The following is a 19497-nucleotide window of genomic DNA, read 5'->3' as shown; positions in this document are numbered from 1 at the left end:
AATTTTGTTCCGGTGGCAGAACCCCCAGCAGACCGGTATATTGTTGTATTCATGTTGTCTTATTATTGGGATATTTTGATTTCACTTCATATCAATTTAATTTGATATATTCATATGTATGATTGGTTTGTTAGCAAAAAGAGCTCTCCTGCTGGCAGGAGTAGATTAGGTGAAGGTTCAAAAGAGCCATCTGTAAAAACTGACAAGCCTTTATGGATTCATGTTACAAAGTTAGGAAAAACCTTTGAAGGAAGGAATGTGTCATTCAAATGCAATTATTGTGGTGGCACCTACAAAAGATCTTATTATAGGGTGAAGGCACATCTACTTAAAATTTATGGTCATGGAATAAAAATGTGTACTAGACATTTCGTACTAAACATCTTTATGTTATAAGCTAAACAAGTTATCATGAAATTGATTTATTATTGCTTGTCATTTTTACTATAATATCACCTTAATTTCTATATATTATATTAAAAAATTATTATGCTGTGTCCATGCCGCACCCGTGTTCTATATTTTTAAAAATTGCCATGTCCGTGTCGTGTCGTGTCCGTGTCGCCGTGTCCGTGTCCGTGCATCATAGATAAAGACTCATAAGATACCTTCATTTTGAAAGTAGGAACATAAGGTTTAGTTAAAATAATCTTTGGTATTGTCGGAACAAAATATCCTTATTTTTATCATGAATTAGTTTTGGATCATGATGTGAAAAATAGAGGATAGTGCTAACCTCGGATTTATTTTTGAGGAGAATGATTCAAAAGACCGAGTGCAGTTATCAATAAATGATACAAACAATCAGCCCCCTAAGATGTTAGGGATTTTTTAGGGTCCATAAATATCACTATGAATAAGGTAGAAGATGGTATGACATCTCTCATTTTTGTTTGAAAAAGAAACTCGTTTATGATTGGCTAACTCACAAAATGAAAAGATTCATTTTCCAAGTTATAAAAAAATTTTGCATACTTATTTTTAAGTCTTTGAAATATAAATGTCCTAATCTAAAATAATGAAGCCAAATAGTAGATTTTTTATTAAATAGGGATAACATAAAGTAGTCATTATTGATAAAAGTGAATTTGTTCAGCTCTTCAAGGGATACCAATAATTATTTTAGCTTATTAATATCTTCTTTGTTGAGTTCTCTAAAGTTAGCAATATTTCTAGATTGGGCTGACTTGTTGCAGCGTTACCTTGCGTGATGTCCCCTTTTGTCCTCTTCTTTGATTCCACTCCTTGAAAGCTTTCTATGTAACTTCCAGAATGTCTCATTTGTGTCTTGAATTCTTGCAATAGATACACCAAAAGAAGTTCTTGCATCTTGGTTTTGAGGAATCCTTAATTTTTTTCTTCCATTGCGCCTCTTTGGTTCAACGAAGGTGGTCTCATTCAACAATAGTTATTTTGAACATTCAACAAACATTGGCTGCATCATTACCCCTCATCGACTTTCCTCAACACAAATGAGAGAAATGATCTCATTCAACGAAGGTGACTCCTCTTGCTAAGAATTTGAACTTTAACCTTATCAAACTCCACACTTAATCCAGCAAAAAAGTCATATGATATCTTTCTCAATTAAGTTTTTTAGGATAGCACATCATTTGGACACTTGGTTTTTATATATCTGTAGTAATCAAGTTCTTGCCACAAGCATTGAAGGAGTGGTGTATTCCATCACAATCCTGCTTGCTTGTTTTGTATTTCCCACCTTGATCTTAATTTTAAATATTTTGGCAGCATCTCGACCTTTTGAGAATGTGTCTTACGGCATCCAATATGTCATTTGTAATAGAGAGGAACATAAAATTATCAATGATTTCTGGAGTTGTGGAATTCCACAACCATAATATAAATATGGAGTGTGCTTCATCCCATGCCCAAAAATTAGGATCTCCTTTTGGTCTTACTACGAGATGATTCATCTTTACTCTCCTTTCAATTAAGCCTACACAAACCAAGACAATTTTAAATATTTTTTTCTCATTTAAGAGACAATAAGGTTTCATATTTTGAAGATCTCCTCTATTGGTGTACCATAGAGTCCTCCATTTGGTCAAAACTTTAAGAGGAATTAGCTTCAAACATTGTGGGGTCAAAGCATAACGATGAAGACTATATAATCAATGAAGGCTGTGTTGAACTATTATCTGTCGGGTGGGGAGACAATAGGGAAAGTGAATTTATTATCTGTCGGGTTCATCTCCACTCTAATTTTCATGCTCTTCTCCTTGCCTGGGCGTACATACGAGCATAAGAGCTCCCACTCTGTCTTTGGAATCGAAGAGAAGATGAATGAAAATTAGGGTTATCCACACTTGAACATCCTAAACCAAATAAATTACAATGGTTAAATGATAGTGGAGAAGTAAAGGTAAATAAACAACTATTAATTTCTTTTAAAATTGAAAATTATGAAGATGAAGTTTTATGTGATACTCCTATGCAAGCAGAGCATATAGCCATATACTACTAGGTCATCCTTAGCAATTTGATAAGAAGATTTTATATAATGGTTTCTCTATTAAATATTCATTTGTGATTAACCAACGACCTATTACTCGTGCATTAACTCCCCAACAAGTTTGTGAGGACCAATTGAGATTAAAACAAGAACATGATAGCAAAAAGAGAATTCACATGAGATTTAAAACAAAAATAGAAAGAAAAATCATGCATTATGTTAGATTGGTCCCTAGTGGACCAGTTCAGTCGGCCCCTTCTAAGGGGCTGGTTCACATATACAGGAGTTGGGACGGCGGCAAGAGGGACAGAAAGAGATTGTGTGGGATCCACTAGAGTTTCAAATTCAAACTTAGGGGCCAAAGGAGGGGGCGGCAAGGGCTATTAGGTCTTTTGGTTTTAATTGTATGCTTTAAGTATGAGGGGGAGATTAGAGTTAGGATTATGTTTTGATTATTGAGTTCTTATGGGAGTTATTTCTTGGAGTCTTGGGCTCTAGATTCGTCTAGACATTGGGAGAGAATGAACCTCCTCTCAAATTGAGGATCAATTGTATTTTTTCTTTCATTGTTTCTGTTAGATCTCTCTTTAAACTTACTGTTTGGAGAGTTTTCACCAGATTTTGTGTGAATCGTTTGTTGTTTTTCTCTATCTTTGTTAGGATTTACTTTAAGTATTCAAGTATATGCTATCCTATCAAATTGGTATCAGAGCAAGTCATGGGACCATCGGGGGCTGATTTTTTGAAATTTTAACGGCAAAATTATATCCAGAGGAAGGAACTTTTGCTGATTTTTCCAGCGAACCCCAGAATTTTTTTATGGAGGTCAAGAAGGTAGACGCATTTGAGGAACACTTGGAAGGAAATATGAGCCAAATAAAAGCTACGATGGAAGATCGAATCTCATCCATCGAATAAAAAGTTCCTAATCTTCATGCGATGATAAAAAAGTTATTGGAGAATAAAATTCAAACAGAGGCATCGGAGGCAAAAGAACCGGTGGGGAAAACGACAAATTCTGATTGTCATAGTTGGGACGATGAAGTGGAAATCATGGAGGAACAAGGTGGAAGGCGTGGAGGAAGGCATGAGTATGGGGGGGCAAGACTTAAGGGGTGCTGGTTGGGAAAGAAAATAAGGGGAATACGAGAGAAGGGGTGCTGATTTTGAAGGAAAAAGGGGGGAAAGTGAAGAAGGGTTTGTGTATGAACGTAAAAGGGCAAATCAGGGGACTTTTTTTTTTTGGGGGGGGGGGGGCACGGGGGACATGGGAGAGGGAATTATGGAGGAATAAGAAGAAACGGGGGAGATCATAAGGTGAGGAAGCTGAAGATACCCATTTTTTAAGGGGAGGACGCACATGGGTGGATTTACAACGTGAAGGGGTACTTCATCGTCAATGGGCTGATAGAGGAAGAGAAGTTGACCGTAGCAGACTTATGTTTGGAGGGGAAGGCACTGTCGTGGTACCAGTGGAGGGACCAGAGGAGACCCATCCGGAGTTGGAGAGAATTCAAGGAATTTTTATTAGAACAATTCCAAACCGATAGGGGATGAGATTTCTATGAACAGTTCTTTGCATTGGTGCAGGACGGATTAGTGGCAGATTACCGAGGGCAGTTTGAGCATATGGTCAGTAGAGTTGAGTGATTCCCGAAGACTGCATTGGAGAGGAACTTTCTGAAAGGGCTCAAATCAGATATCAGATTTGCAATAAAATTATTAAGGCCCCGTAACTTAGGAGAGGCAATGGAGTTAGCACAATTGGTGGAAAATCGAAGGTATCATGAGAGGAGAGCCAATAGCAACAATTCAAGAGGCTCATACAAAACGACCACTCTTTTAGCAACCAAATGTCCAATAGCAGGTGTTGCAACTTAAATTTCAAGATTAAGTTTTATATCATGAGTTTTTGATGATACCAAAATATTATTGTTATGATTACTGTTTCTCCTAGCATACATTGGATATATTTTCTTTGTCTCGTTTGTGTGTACTAACATTTCAGGAAAATCATACTCTAGAGTGTCGAAAACTTCAAGATAGATTAGACTAGGGTTTCATGTAAGGAGTCTGTAATTTTTTTATTTTTCTTGAGTCTGAGAGAGTGTGATTGTAATTGGATAACCATGCACACACATATTGGGGGAGTGTCAAAACTTTAAATTTTAAAACTAAATGTACTATACCATTTTCTAATCGTACTGGATGATTTATCATAATAGTTCCTCAAAAACTGGGTTAAGCAAATCATGCCCGAAAAATTTTTTTGTATTGTTTGTACTATACGATAATGTTTTCATATAGACGACTAATAGAGTACGAAATGGGTACGTACCAGTTTGCCCGAAACAAACTCATCATTTTTTGAACTGATCGTATTGTACGAAGTGGAGTTCGTACAGACGACTCCTATAGTACAAAATGGGCGCGTACCAGTTTGTCCCAAACAATCTCTTCAGTTTTTTAACTGATCGTACTGTACGATTTTAGGTTCGTAAAGACGACTCATAGAGTATGAAATGGGATCGTTCACATTCGTACCAAATGAAGCATGATTTGTTTAAATAGTTCGTATTGTACGATGTAAGGTTCGTACAAATGATTCACAGTGTATGAATTGGGATCGTACAGAATCGTACCGGACAAACTTTATTTAGTTTTGAACTGTTCGTGCAGTACGATGTCAGCTCACACATACGACTGACAGAGAACGAAATCAAGTTCGTACAGGACCGTACATGGATTTTTAAACTGATCGTGCAGACGAAGTGTGATCATACTGTACGATCTGAGTAAGTTTAACTTGAATTTTCAATTTTCTGAACAATTTTGCTTTGCTTTCATATATAAAGATCCTAAAAACTGACAATCCAATCTTTTGAGAATCTTGATGCGAATTTCTATGTAGAGTGGATAAGGAGAGTATGGGAGAGTGTTTTTAGGAGTGAAGATTGAGAGATCTTTTGAGAGAAAATTGTGAGGGGATTCACAAGATTACTTAGAGGTAAGGATCTCTGTTTGTTCTTCAAGTTTCTCCTTACTTCCTTGAAGGCTCTTGAGAGAAAATTTTCAAAAAATATCATAGTACTCTGTCATCACCAGGAGGATGAAAAAGGACATTGATACTCTATCATCACCAGGAGGGTGAGAAAGGACGTTGGTACACTTCTCCGCCTTTATTGTGGATGCAAAAGAAGAGTCACTTTGATTTAGTGCAATAACTGAAGAAGTCTTCAGGGAGTGGACGTAGGCCTATTTGGACTGAATCACTACAAAATTTAGTGTTCTTCTGTTCCTTTATTTTTACAACTTTTTTTATTTTTCGCATGTTTAATTATAGTGGTTGAAATTTTTTTGAGAGAATCTATCGATGTGTCAAATATCTTAAATCGATTTTCTAAATTTCTAAGAGAATTTTTAATTAATCAATTCACTCACCCACCCCCCTCTTGGTTAGCCTTGGGACGGTTCTATTAGGTCTAACAACCTACTCAAACTTTCAAGTGGTATCAGAACCTATTTCAAAAATTAAGGTTTAGACAACTTTTTGAAAACGATCATGGCTACTTTTAGAAACTGTAACACTCCTAAAAGATATTCGATCACTAGATCACCGTTGTTTGATAACATTTCTTTCGACTTTTGGAATACTCGTATGTCTACTTTTCTGCAATCACTTGACTATCGCATGTGGATTTTAATACATGAAGGTTACACTATACCCACTAAACTTATTGATGACATTAGGACTAAGACACTTTTTACTGATTGGACTGTAGAGGAAAAAGAACTAGCTCAGTTGAACGTAAAATGTTTAAACAGCTTTTCTTGTGCCTTGAAATCTGAGGACTATATGCGTGTTTCAACCTGTAAAACTAGAAAAGAAATTTGTGATAGACTTTGCATAACGTATGAAGGAACTAATGAAATGAAACAATCTAGATTAAACATTTTATTACACGACTACGAATTTTTTCTCATGAAACCGAATGAATCATTCACTAGCACGTATACTTATTTTACACAAATAGTCACCTCATAACATTTTTTTGGGTAGGGAACTAAAGAATTCAGAAAAACTTAATAAAATTCTACATTATTTTCCTACTGCTTATGATGCAAAGATAACTGTCATAATTGTGTCAAAAGATCTTAACTATTTATTCTATTGACAATCTGCTTGGATCATTAATTATTTACGAGCAAGGAGTGACACAAAGGCAGATGCAGGTGACAAGCAGAAGGAGAAAAATATCACGTTGAAAGTGGATAACTCAAAAAGTGATCAGTCACAATCAGAGGATGAAGAAGATATTGCACTCATGACGAGGCAATTCAAAAGTTTCCTAAGAAGAAAGTAACGGAGACGTCAGCAGTGAAATAAGGGTAAGTTTCACAAGAATGCAAAAGTTTCTAATGATATTAAATCTGACTGCCCGAATCTCAAAGCAAATTCTAGCAAGGAGAAAGATGAGGAGAAAACCAATGTTAGGAAGGATAAGAAAAGACTGCAAAGAGCTTTCTAGGTAGACACAGCTTCAGATTCCTCATAAACAGAAGTAGAAGATGAAGTCGCAAACTTGTGCTTGATGGCAGACAAGCTTGATCAGTCAGATTAAGAGGATGTATGTGATTTATTATATGAAGAATTATTTGAAATTACTGAGAAAATACATACTGCATATAAGAAACTCAATAAATTGCATGCCAATTGAACATAGAATATTTAAATTTACAAAAAGAGCATGAAATCCTTAGAAATGATCATTAATCTATTGATAGCAACCACGTGACATTATTGAATGAATTTAATGATTTGAACAAGAAACATGATTTATTGAAAATATCTAATATTGATCTTGAAAATGAATAAAAGATGTTTATGAATGAAACAAATCGAAGAGAACATGAGTTAAGAGTTTACAAAGTTGTTTTGGAAAATGTAAACTCATATCTTAAAGAGAAATAGAAAACTCTTGAGGAAAACAAGACGCCCCATACACTTGAACAATATTCCAATCCCGATCAGAAGCCTAAATTTTCAAAACCTAAGAAAAGACATTATAATGCACATAGATTGGTAAATCCTTTTCCTGGTGTTAAATATTTTTCATGTGGAATGATTGGTTATATCTCTCACACTTGCATGATTCATAGTAAAACACATCTAGTGTGAAGACCTAAGATGTATAAATCACAGCATACCAAGCATGCATCCAGATTATCATTTCCAAGAGGTGAATCCAAATTCATTTCGGTTCTTAAGTCTAACGTTTGATAATTTTATAGAAACGCTCTCATACAAGTCCTTGTGAGAGCATTTGGTACCTGGACAACAGATGTTAGAAGCATATGACTGGAGATACAACTCAATTCATATCACTGGAAGCCAGGAATTGAGGCAAAGTGTCACTGAGAGATAATACCACAAGGAAAGTGGCAGGTACAGGTATGATTGGAAACAAGAATAATTTCTTTATTGAGAATGTGTTATTAGTTGAAAACTTAAAGCATAACTTATTGAGTATTAATCAGCTTTGTAATACGGGTTATAGTGTTAAATTTTTTCCTACAAGCTGCATTATATGCCAAAATGAAATTAATGTGTTGTATGAAAATAGGGTAAATAATGTATATATGCTTGATTTAAACTTTGTTAAATCTTCTAATACTTTTTATCTCAAAACAATCACTAATGAATCATAATTATGGCATAGAAGACTTTCTCATGCAAGCATGAAAAATTTTAGGAAGATTACCCAAAAAGAGTTGGTTAGAGGGATACCCGAACTAGACTTCACTAAGGATCACCTGTGTGATGCATGTCAATTAGAAAAACAAGTGAAGTCCTTTCACATGGATCTTTTTGGGCCGGATAGTATTATAAGTCTAGGAGAAAAGTTTTTGGGAATATAATCGTTGATGATTTTTCAAGATTCACTTGGGTCAAATTCTTATCTCATAAGAGTGAATCATTTGATGAATTTAAAAATTTTTCTACTTAGATTTAGAGAAAGCTAGGATGTCAAATTTTATCAATTCAAAGTGATAATGGATGAGAGTTTAAAAATGAAAAATTTTAAAAAATTTATAGAGAGCAAGAAATTGATCATAACTTTCAGCACCTAGGACCCCTCAGTAGAATGAGGATGTTGAAAGAAAGAACTGAACTTTGATAGAAGCCACTAGAGCCATGTTGGCTGAATATTCACTTCCCGAATATTTTTTGGCTGAAGCGATTAATAAGACTTGTTATGTTCTGAATAGGGTGAACATTATATACAAGTTAAACAAGACATCCTATGAACTTTTTAAGGGAAGAACATCTAATCTTTCACATTTGCATGTTTTTTATGTAAGGTGTTCATTTATAATAATGATAAAACTCCTTTAAGAAAATTTGATCATAAATATGATGAAAAAATTTTTCTAGGATATTCTAATGTTGGCAAATCCTATAGGATTTTTAACAAAAGAACTTTGGTAATTGAGAAGACCACACTTGTAGTTCATGATAAATCTGGTATTTCGGAAGAACCAAGGTTGAAGGAAGAACATATTGAATATCTCCCAAAGAATTAAAAAGGCAAATTTAGAAGAGAATGTTGAAACAAAAAATATTTTGCCTAGAGAATAAAAATTTTTTAAAAGTCATCCTAAATAATTGATTTTAGGTGAACCAAATGAGGGTGTTAGAACTAGGCATAAACTTAACAAAGAAGTGAACGACTCAACTTTTATATCGATGATTGAACCCACTAATACAAATCAAGTACTTTCTGATGAATTTTGGATTTTTGCCATGCAAGAAAAATTGAATCAATTTGTTAGAAATGATATTTGGAAATTGATTGAAATGCCTAAAGATCAAAGTGTTGTTGGAACTAAGTGGATGTTAAAAAATAAAATGAATGATTTAGGTGTTGTTGTTAGAAATAAGGCAAGATTGATGGCCAAGGGGTATAATCAAATAAAAGAAATTGATTTTGAAGAAACTTTTGCCCCTATAACCAGATTTGAAGCGAGAAGGGTATTATTAGTCTTTGCTTGTTTTAACGGTTTTAAATTGTTTCAAATGGATATTAAGAGTATGAGGATTTCGTGAAACCACCAAAGAGAAGCCTGTATGAGGAAGCAGTAGGGGAAATTTCAAGAGGTTGACGGAGAAGGAGATGCAAGAAAAGATGGGGAAGGAATTATGTTTCACGTGTGTCGAGAAGTATACCCAAGGGCATAAATGTAGGGACCAAACTCTTCAGATTCTCATCGTCTGTGAGGACGAGGAAACTGAGAAGGTGAGATTGGGGAAGAAGGAGAAGGGGAGGAGAAGTAGCATCTGGATCTGGCAGAGATTTCCCTAAACAGTGGTAGGATTCAATATGAATTATACCATAAAAAGGTGAGAGGGGAAATAAAGTACATGGAGGTGGTGATACTGATTAGCAGTTGTGCCACTTACAATTTCATTTCCACCCAAGTGGTCAGCCAACTGGGAGTGAAATTGGTGGACATAGGTTATTATGGGGTGATGATAGGTACGGGGAAGGTGGAGAAGGGCAAGGGGATCTATATAGAGTGGTGTTGATCATCTAAGAGATTCAGGTGAGGGGGGATTTTCTTCTACTGGAGTTAGGAATTATTAATGTCATCCTAGGAATGAAATGATTGCAGACCTTAGGAGATACCAAGGACAACTTGGGAGCACTCACGATGGAGTTTATGTTGGATGGGAGGAAGGTGATGATAAGGGGAGATGCAGTGCTGTCCAAAACCATGATATGTCTCAAAATCATGGTGAGGAGTATACAAGAGGTGTGGGAGGGATTTCTGGAGTTGCACAGACTGGAGGGAGCAAGATTTGAGGAGGAAAGGGACACACCCCTCTTAGTACAGCCATTGATCCAGCAATTACACGAGATTTTTTAGCAACCTCAGGGGTTACCACCACCAACAAGGGAGCAAGAGCACGCTATCACCTTGAGGGAAGCTGTGTCACCCATCAGCGTTAGACTCTACTGCTATCCTCAATTTTAAAATGATGAAATTAAGAAGCTGATCAGAAAGATGCTAGAAGCATGAATCATCAGGCCCAGCATGAGCCCTTTTTCTGGTCTAGTGTTACTGGTTAAAAAAAAGGATGAAAGTTGGAGATTTGTGTGGATTACAGGACAGTAAACAAGGAAACAGTGCCAGACAAGTTTCATATTCAAGTAATAAATGAGCTGTTGGATAAGTTGAGTGGGGCAATTATTTCCACCAAAACAAATATGAAATCACGATGTCATCAGATCAAAATGAATAAGGAAGATATGGCCAAGACTGCTTTCATATCTCATGAGGGGCATTTTGAGTTTTTGGTGATGCTTTTTGGCCTCACTAACGCCCCAGCCACATTTTAATCTCTCATGAACAAGATCTTCAGACCTTACCTCAGGCAATTTGTCTTGGTGTTCTTTGACGATATCCTAGTTAATAGTAGAATAGAGTATTGGGAGCACCTAAAGAAATGTTGTTTGGCCAAACTAGAGTGTAGTATTTAGGCCATATTGTGTCCAAAGAGGGGGTGGCAACAGATCAGTAAAAAATTAAGGCTATGTTGAGATGGATATTACCTAAGAATCTGAAAGAGTTTAGAAGATTCTTAGAACTAACAGAAGGTTCGTGAAAAGGTACAGCACCATAGCATGGCCACTAACAGAACAATTGAAGGACGGATTCTTATGGGGGGAGGCAGGTATTCATAGTGGAGACAGATACTTCAGGGTATGGATTGAGGGCACTGCTCATGCAAAATCATCGACCTATTGCCTATTTCAGCTAGGTGTTGACAACAAGAGCCAGTTTGAAATCAATCTATGAGCGGGAGCTGATGATGGCCATCGTATTAGCCATCCAGAAGTGGCATCCCCACCTACTAGGTAGGCATTTCATTATCAAAACAGACCAGCAAAGCCTGAAACTTGTTGGAGCAGCGGATGGTGATAGAGGAACATCAGAGGTGGTTGTCTAAATTGTTGGGGTATGATTTTAAAATCCAATATAGGCCAGGAGTGGAGAACAAGGAAGCAGATGTATATGGGAGTTACAGGCGACACTAGTGTCAATTCCATTGATGTTAGATTGGGAGGCCATCAAGGAGGTGAGTGCCCGGGTGAGTTTGGGAAAGATCAAGATTGAATTGCTGAGGGAAGGGAATAACCATCCGGGGTATTCCTTGGAGGAGGAGAGACTTCTATACAATGGGAAGTTTGTGAGCCTAAGACATCAGTTCACATTCCACACTTGCTCCAAGAGTTCCATGGGAGCGCTGTTGGGGGTCATTTGAGGGGTGCAGAAGACCTATAGGAGACTAGCTTCACAGCTATATTAGAAGACGATGCATAAGGATGTGGAGGAGATGGTAGTCACGTGTGAGGTCTGTCAGAAGAACAAGTACATGGCAATGTATCCAGGAGGATTATTACAACCACTGGCTTTACCTGGTCAGGTATGGGAAGAGGTGTCCATGGATTTCATAGATTGACTACCCCGATCAGCAAGCTTCACAATGATCCTGGTGGTGGTGAACCGCTTGAGCAAGTATGCTCATTTCATTCCCCTACGATATCCATACACCGCAGTGACAATGGCATCAGCCTTCATCAAAGAAGAAGTCATATTGCATGGAGTACTAGAGGCTATAATATCTGATAGGGATAAGGTATTCCTCAGCCATTTCTGGAGGGAGTTGTTCAGAAAACAGACGATGTATTGAAGAGGTGCACTACCTACCACACACAAACGGATGGCCAAACAGAAGTGGTCAACATGAGCTTGGAAACTTACTTAAAATGCTTTGTGTCGAAGACACCCAACTTATGGGCCAAATAGCTAGCATGGCCTGAGTATTTGTACAACACATTTTTCACTCTGCTTCTCAGATGACCCCATTTAAGGTTGTTGTACGGAAGGGATCCACCTAACTTGGTGCACTTTGGGCATAGCAACACTCCGTTTCTCAGTGGATGAGTACTTGGAGGAGAGGGATAGAATATTGGAAGAGTTGAAGAGGCATTTGTTGAGAGCTCAATAGATTATAAAGAAACAAGCAAATGATGATAGGAAGGACATTCAATTCAAGGTAGGGGAAGGGGTGTTCTTGAAGATCCGACCCTACGGGCAATGGTCAGTAGCCAATAGGAGAAATGATAAACTTGCCCCAAGATACTTTGGGCCATATAAGATATTGGAGAGGATTGGAGTTGTGGCTTATTGGCTGAAACTACCTCCAATGGCGACTATACACTTGGTGTTCCATGTATCTCAGCTGAGGAGGGTCATTGCAGATTCTGCAGCAAGCACTGAGTTACCAATGACAGTAACTAAAGATTTAGATGTGATTTTGGAACCCCCTTGGAGCTGATGGGGAATCACCAAGAAGAATATGGAGCTAAGGAAGTTTTGATCAAGTGGAAGAACCTCCCAGATCACGACGCCACATGGGAGCCATATGAGCGAGTTAAACATCAGTTTTCATGTTTTCACCTTGAGGATAAGATGATTCTTTGGGACGGAGATATTGTTAGATCGATACCGAGTGGACCGGTACATCCGACCCCTTCTAGGGGGTAGGTTCACATATACAGGAGAAGGGGCGGCGGCAAGAGGGAGAGAGAGAGAGATTGGGTGGGGTCCTCTAGAGTTCAAATTCAAATTTGGGGGCCAAAGGAGTGGGCGCAAGGGCTATTAGGTCTTTTTATTTTAATTGAATGCCATAAGTATGAGGGGGAGTTTAGGGTTAGGGTTATGTTTTGATTATTGTGTTCTTGTAGGAGTTTTTTCATGGTGTATTGGGCTTTAGATTAGAGATTGGGAGAGAAAAATCCTCCTCTTGAATTGAGGATCAATTATATCTTTGCTTTTGTCATTTTCGTTAGTTCTCTCTTTTGCAATAAAATTACTATTTGGAGAGTTTTCCACCAGATTTTGTGTGAATCTTTTGCTACTTTTCCTATCTTTGTTAGGGTTTACTTGAAGTATTCAACTATTTCATATCACATTATTACCAATAAAAATGAAATCAAACAAGCCTGACAGCTGCGACAACTACTCATATAGCTTATGCATAAAAAAAATTATTTGTGCACTAATGAATTGGCTGGAAGCCTTCCGAGCAGCATTATTTCTCTTTTGCAAGAATATGAAGACATGTTCCCTGAAAACACACCTTATGGCCTACCACCAATTCGAGGAATTGAGCACCAAATTGACTTTGTATCTGGAGCCACTCTTCCCAACCGACCTGCTTATAGGAGCAACCCAAAAGAAACCAAAGAACTTCAACAACAGGTCAACGAACTAATGGAAAAATATTTAGTAAAGAAGAGCATGAGCCTATGTCCAGTGTTACTTGTGCCCAAAAAGGATGGGACGTCGATGATGTGCGTAACTGTCGAGCCATCAATAACATCATGGTGAAGTATCTCTACCCTATTTATCATTTAGATGATATGCTAGATGAATTATATGATGTGTTTAATTTTCAAAAACAATTCAAAAAGTGGGTATCATCAAATTCGTATGAAAGAATGTGATGGGTGAAAAATGGCTTTTAAAACAAAACATGGTTATATGAATGGTTAATTATGCCTTTTGGCTTAACTAAAACACCCAACACTTTTATGAGATTAATGAATCATGTTTTACAAGCTTATAGTGAAATGTTTGTTGTTGTTACTTTGATGATATGCTCATATACAACAACAACAACAACAACATCAAGTCTTTATCCCACTACGTGGGGTCGGCTACATGAATCCTTTTTCTCCATTGTGTTTTATTAAAGGTCAAATTCTCGTTTAAATCTCTGTTTAAAATTGCGCAATTAGAGGCGCGCCTCTGCGCAATTCCTCCCAAAAACGCCTCGGAACCTACGCAATTCCACCTCTATAAGAGGCGTACGCCTCACTGGGACTGAGGCGCGCCTCAGAGGCGCAATTGCGCAATTCCTGGTGAGGCGTACGCCTCACTGGGATAGGGCCCACTCACTCTAATTCTATTAAACTATCAATTTCCTTAGCCTTCTCTCCAACCCATTTAGTTTCCTGGAAGCACAAAATATTTATCTTCCTATGAATCATAATATCTATTAATTCCATTAATTTTCCTGTAAGGGAACCTATATTCCAAGTTCCTATCCTAATTTTAGGATCATTGACTAGTTTCTTTACCCACATCCGTTCTTGATGTGGGAACCCTTGCCTATTTAACACTGCACCCGGGCGCCGGTGCAGCGGCCCTTGCACACTCGTCACTGTATTCAGGTCATACAGTGCGTCGCTTCTAGGGGACACCCTAGCATTAACAAAATTTCTTAAATGATTCATGTCATTATTATTCGACAAGTTTTACGTTGGTTGTCGACTACCTAACGTAACCCTCCACTTTTCTCATCCAGGACTTGGGACCTGGCAACGGTAGTGTTAATGAAATACTCATATATAGTAAAAAATTGGATGAACATATTACACACTTAAAATTAGCGTTGGAAGTGCTTAGGAAAGAACTATATGTTAGTTTAATAAAATGTTCATTTTGTACCAATAGAATTGTGTTCCTTGGATATGTTGTTAGTTCACAAGGCATACAGGTGGATGAGGAAAACATGCCAGCCATCCACGAGAGGTCAAGACAGACGAACGTAAATGAGGTATGGAGCTTTCAGGGGCTTGCTAGTTTTTATAGAATATTTTTGAAAGATTTTAGGACCTTGGCCTCCCCACTCACTAAAGTTATCAATAAAAATATTGAATTTAAATGGGGTGAAGAACAAGAAAAATCATTTTCACTTATTAAACAAAAACTAACTCAGTACTCCTTTATTATTTCTGCCTAACTTTGACAAGAATTTTGAAATTGAATGTGATGCTTCAAGAATAGGTATTGGTGTTGTACTTATGCAAGAATGGTGACTGATTGCTTACTTTAGTGAAAAGCTAAATGGTACTGCCCTAAATTATTCCACATATGACAAGGGATTATATGTCTTGGTTAGATCCTTAAAGATATGGCAACACCATCTATCGTCCACGGAGTTTGTGAAACACGCTAATCATGAGTCGCTAAAGCATCTCAAGGGGCAGTAGAAATTGAACAAAAGATTTATAGCCCAAGGATTTAGTGATACACGATAATCATGAGATGCTCAAGCAACTCAAGGGACAGTAGAAATTGAACAAAAGACACTCGATGGATGGAATTCATTGAGACCTTTTCCATATATCATCTTATACAAATAAAAGGAGACAAAGGTGATAGCCGACGCTTTCTCACGCATGTATACTCTCCTCTTGACTCTAAATTACTTGGATTTAAATACGTCAAGGAATTATATTCTAAAGACCTAGACTTTTGTGAAGAATTTCAATCTTGTAAGTGGTAAATTTTGCATACTTAATGTATTTTTGTTTTGAGAAAATAAGTTGTGTTCCAAATGGTTCTCTAAGAGAATTACTGATTAGAGAATCACATATTGGGGGTTAATGGGGCACTTTGTGGCAATGTTTAAAATTGCGTATTCTGGTATTGAGGCGTTTTTCATTCGTGAGGCGAGGCGTAAGCCTCAAGGCGTTTTGAGGCGTAAGCTTCAAAATCAAAAGATTGCGTAAACATAAGATGATAAATTTTTTATATACTAATGAGTGAATAATATAAACATAAAAAAAAACATAAAAAAGCATAAGATATGGAGTGAAATCAAAATATCTCAATAATAAGACAACATGAAATATAGTTCAACTCAAAATTCTATCTTTCCCAAATCTCAGTATTCTTTTCATTAAAATATAATTTCAATTTCCAAAAATAAATAGCAATGACATATCACATAAGAACTCATAAATCATCAGCACTGTTATCACTAAGGGTTTCTTCATTTGAATCATCATTATGATGAACTGCTCTCTCCCTTTCCACCTCCCCTATAGAGTCCAATGTCGGGCATTTCTTCAAGATTTATGTAAATTTTAATATATATAGCGTGAGGCGTAAGCCTCATGCCAGTGAGGCGAGGCGGGCCTCGACCAAGTTGAGATGCAAGCCTCATAAAAAATTTTGAGGCGTAAGCATCGAGGCATTTTTTACTAGAATTGCGCAAATGCAGGCCTCAAGGCGAGCCTCATATTGCGCAATTTTAAACCATGCTTTGGGGTAACCAATACTACAACTATTATACAAACACTTTTTTTGTCACAAATTTGTAGTGAGTGTGTTACTTGCAAACAAGCCAAATCTAGAATGCAAAACCATGGCTTATATATGCCATTACCTATTCCTCATGAAGCATGGGTAGTTATATCAATGAATTTTCTATTAGGTTTATAACAATAACAACAAGCCTTTAGCCCACTATGGGGTCAGCTACATGAATCCTTTTTCACCATTGTGGTCTGTTAAGAGTGAAATTCACATCTAAATCTAATAAAGAAATGACATTTATAATAATTTATAACCAAGTTTATTTAGGTCTACCTCTACCTTTCTTAACATAAGTCAAATATAATACATCTACTTTTTAACCGAGTCATCGGAAGGTCGTCGTGCTATGTGACCACCCCGAATTAAAAATGGGAAAGATTCAATATTTGTAATAGTTGATAGATTTTCTAAAATGATACATTTTATTCCCTATCATAAACCTGGTAATGCTTCAAAAATTGCTAATTTATTCTTCAGTGAAATTGTGAGATTATATGAAATGCCTAGGACTATTGTGTTGAATAGAAATGTCAAATTTTTAAATTATTTTTGAAAAACTTTATGGTGCAAATTAGATACTAAACTATCATTCTCTATCAATTGTCATACACAAATGGATGGTCAGACTGAAATTGTAAATAGAGTCTTGTCTACTTTGTAGGGAGCTATTATTATAAAGAATATTAAAACTTCGGAAGAATGGTTGCCACATGTTGAGTTTGCTTATAATCATATTGTTCATTCTGCTACTAAGCTTTCATCTTTTGAAATTGTGTATGATTTTAATCCCTTAACTCCATTAGATTTATCTCCTTTTCCTGTAACGGGAGATTTTAATTTAAATGGTAAAAAGAAAGCAAACTTTGTAAAGCATATTCATGCGAAGGCGAGAATTAATGTTGAGCAATGAACTGAAAAATGTGCTAAGCAAGCCAACAAATATCGTACCACATAACCCTTGCAGCCGGGAGATTAGATTTGGTTACATCTATGTTGCACCGATATGGATACGGCGGCACATATACGACACGATACGGATACGGGACACGTCAATTCTTAAAAATACAGGATACGGGTACAGCGCGGTCACAGCATTATAATTTATAAATCATGCATAAAAATTAAGAAAGCAATCAAAGCATAATAATTAAAATTACAAAAAAAAAAGCAACATCATTTCTAGCATTGTAGCTTATAATATCAAAATAAAAGTAAGTAATAAATGTATAGTAAAACAACAAAAGCATAACATAATGAAGTTTCAACTTTTCAATAAAAGGAATGATAAGATTAGCTTCTTCAGTGGTTTGTCTTTCATCAAGTGAAAGATTAGCAATTTCTAATATTCTCATATCATCAAGAGACTCAAATCCATCTCGGAAATGAGAGAACCTCGCTCACAGCCATGGAAGTAAATACGACGCGTCTTTTTTTTGGCTTTTTTTATTTTTCAACGAACACGCTTATCGAATACGTGTGTCCTTTAAAAATTAAATAGTAATTTAGTTGGATAAAGCAAAGTCATATCCGACATGTATCGGCGCCGTATCGGAGGCGTATCCGTGTATCTATGTATCAAATACAACACGCCTTCATAAATAGTTGTATCGGTGCAACATAAGGTTACATAAAGGAAAAAAAAAATTCAAATCAAAGAAGGTCCAAATTACTTCCAAGAGTAGGACCATTTGCCCCAAAATAAGTATACGATTTGCCCCAAAACGTACTCTATTTTTCCCCCACATATGAAAATGCCGAATTTGATTTCATTAAATTCTATTATAAAGTCTGAACATTTCAATATATAATTTGTATATTCATTAATAGCTTAAAAATAGTTAATTAATAATTTGATATCATTTAATGAAATGTATAACAAAGAAATTAAATCAATTATTATATTTTGTAAACACTGCAGCATTTCCACTATAACCCACATGCAATGGTCTGATGTTTGGGAGTGCGATCATACGGCTAGCAAGAGGAATTAGTGGAGTTATAGTATATAATTATATTGCTAGTGGAATATAGCAATATTATATATATCAACTTGACTTAAGCACTAAAGCATTTCCCTCATTCTATCTCACCCGTCACTGGTTCTCTTCGAGTTCAAGCTGAGGGAAAATCTGGGAGGATTGCTGGGTTGCTAGCTGTTGCGGCTGACTTCTGAAATTAAGAAATTGCTGCTTTCCTGCTGTTATAAAGTGTTGTAGTTAGAACATAAACGTGAGGAAATCAGTGGTTATTGATTTTACTAGCTTAAATTTTGAAAATTCAAGTTAGTTGTTGAATTTAAGTACTAAAATCAGTGTTTTTTGCTGTTTAAACTGCAGTTGTTTGCTTAAACAATCAAGATAAGGGTTGTTATTTATGGTTTTGTGCTGACCCAATGGAAAAACAAAGAGTAAGAGCTGATATAATGTTGCTGAAATTGATAAGTTGTTGCAAAGTTTGTTAAATTTTGCTAGAATGCGACCACAATGCTTTGCTAAATTTTGCTAGAATGTGACCATAATTACTGAAAACAAGCTTTGAATGTAGTATAACAACAACATCAAGCCTTTATCCCACTACGTGGGGTCGGCTACATGAATCCTTTTTCTTCATTGTGTCCTATTAAAGGTCAAATTCTCGTTTAAATCTAATAAAGAAAAGTCATTCCTAATATTTTCTAACCAGGTCTTTTTAGGTCTGCATCTACCTTACTTAACATAAGTCAAATCTAATACCTCTACTCTCCTAATCAAGTCATTGGAAGGCCGCCGTTTTATGTGACCAAACCA

The 19497-nt window shown here is 36.5% G+C and overlaps 1 long non-coding RNA gene across 1 annotated transcript in view; it reads right to left on the bottom strand.

Annotated features, from left to right (window-relative positions):
* The window catches only part of LOC114579897, a 44043-nt gene extending 24792 nt beyond the window's left edge, over positions 1-19251 (bottom strand). Inside the window, exon 1 of the long non-coding RNA XR_003701138.1 lies at positions 18802-19251. This is a non-coding gene — a long non-coding RNA (uncharacterized LOC114579897). The remainder of the gene's footprint in view (positions 1-18801) is intronic.
* Positions 19252-19497: the final 246 nt, after the last annotated feature.

This window comes from Dendrobium catenatum, unplaced genomic scaffold, assembly GCF_001605985.2.
Source record: "Dendrobium catenatum unplaced genomic scaffold, ASM160598v2 fragScaff_scaffold_698, whole genome shotgun sequence".
NCBI lineage: Eukaryota > Viridiplantae > Streptophyta > Magnoliopsida > Asparagales > Orchidaceae > Dendrobium > Dendrobium catenatum.
The sequence above is the reverse complement of the archived record's forward strand: the minus strand, read 5'-3'. Positions and strand labels throughout refer to the sequence as shown.